The sequence below is a fragment of the Hyaena hyaena genome, unplaced genomic scaffold (assembly GCF_003009895.1).
Source record: "Hyaena hyaena isolate Hyena2069 unplaced genomic scaffold, ASM300989v1 scaffold_895, whole genome shotgun sequence".
Classification (NCBI taxonomy): domain Eukaryota; kingdom Metazoa; phylum Chordata; class Mammalia; order Carnivora; family Hyaenidae; genus Hyaena; species Hyaena hyaena.
Genome location: NW_024081529.1, coordinates 699,534 through 701,564, shown reverse-complemented (window position 1 = coordinate 701,564; position 2,031 = coordinate 699,534).

The window sequence follows — 2,031 nt, the reverse complement described above, 5'->3', positions numbered from 1 at the left end:
TTTTAAAAAAACATTAAAGAAAAAAGAATAGTAAAAACATTTTTGAAGAAAAAGCAAATCCAGCTGGGAAGACTCAGCTACAAGACATTCTGATAGATTTATTATAAAGCTCTACTTGTTGAGAGCTCATGTAACTGAAGCAGGAATAGAAAATAGTTCACTAAAGCATAAAAGGGCCAAGAAAATGACACACACCTATGGAACTTTGATATATGACAGAGGGACATGGTAGATCAATGGAGAATGTGAATATTCCAATAAATGGCACTGAGCAATCGAATGCCATTGGAACAGAATTAAACTGGTTTCCGGTTTCAAAATTTACAAAAAAGTTTATTCTACATAAGGTGTAATATGAAAAAAGTATGAGGATTTTAGAAGGCATCGTAGAATTATATACTTAAGGGTTGCCCGGTGGCTCAGTCGGTTAAGTAACTGACATCGGCTTTAGGTCATGATCTCAAGGTTCATGAGCTGGAGCCTGGCATCGGGCTCTGTGTTGACAGCCTGCTTCAGATTGTGTCTTCCTTTCTTTCTGCCCCTCCCCCGCTTGTGCTCTGTCTCTGTCTCTGTCTCTGTCTCTCTCTTCCTCTCTCTCTCAAAAATACAGATTAAAAAAATTAAAACAAAAAGTAAAAAAAAGAATTATACATTCAAGATCTCAAGACAGTAAATGATTTCCTAAACGAGACACTAATAGGAATAGCAATAAAGGAAAACTGATAAATCTATGTATGACAAATTTTCGTTTAATCAAAGAGAGCAAAGGAGGAATGCAAAAACACATGACAGAATACAAGACATTTAAATAAAGGATTAGAATCAATACAATAAGACTCCTTCACATTAAAAAAAAAAAAACAATTGACAGTGCAGTTTTTAAAAAGAAACAGACCTTCACAAAAGCAGATTTCCAAGTTGGCAGTAAGAATATGAAAAATAGCTGGGGCACCAGGGTGGCTCAGTCGGTTGAGCATTTTCTCTCTCCCTCTTCCTCTGTCCTTCCCCCACTTGCACGCTCACTCTCTCATACACAATAAATAAACATTTTTAAAACGAATATAAAGAAAGCTTAATATTATGGCTCCTATAATTGCAAATTAAAATCATGATTAGATAGGGTACACTCATCAAACTAAAATGGAAATATCTGGAAATACCAAATTTTTGTAAGGATATAGAACAATCATGCTCTCCTTCACCACTGTGCAGTATCTATTGGCACAAATTTTAGAAAATGTTGTGTGTCACCTAAGGAAATTGAAAGATATACATATGTATATAACCCAGAAAATTCACTTCGAGACATCCGTTCAGGGAGACTTGCACATGAACTTGTAGATGAACACATACCCATGAACGTCTATAGCACCACTGTCAACAGAACTGAGTACGGTGAAATAAGTAATAAACTATGATATTGCCACACAACATGGATCTCACTGGTATAATTTTGAGTAAAGAAACAAGACATTGAAGAGACCAAGCTATTCTATTAATACAAAATTCCAAAGCAGACAAATCTAAATTCTGTTGTTTACTGGTACATAATTATATAGTAAAATTATGAAGAAAAGCTAGGAGCTGATTATCATGAAAGTTAACATAGTGGCTACACTTAGATACAGAGGGGGTTATTTTAAACAGAGTGGAAGTTATCTTAGGAGGGACTTGACATTTTCTTGAGTGTGATCTGTGTCTTGTTCAAATGAACTGTCTCTTGTTCATTTTACTTTGCTCATTTATCATGTTACTTTGTCCGTGTGTTTTATTTGTTCTTTATAGTGTACGTACCTTTTTATGAAAATGAAAAAGCCAAATATTCACATTACCAATTAAAAAGACATGCCATTGAGTAATAACTCTGAAGTTGTACGTGAACTTATGGAGCAAAATATAAGTTATTTGGCTTCTTTTTAATGTCCTTCAATAAGTGAAGAGCCTCACCAATTAACAGATTACAGCACTCAATACAGAAAAAATTTACATGTCTTACATATAATCTTTCAATGCAGAGTATTTCTAACCACA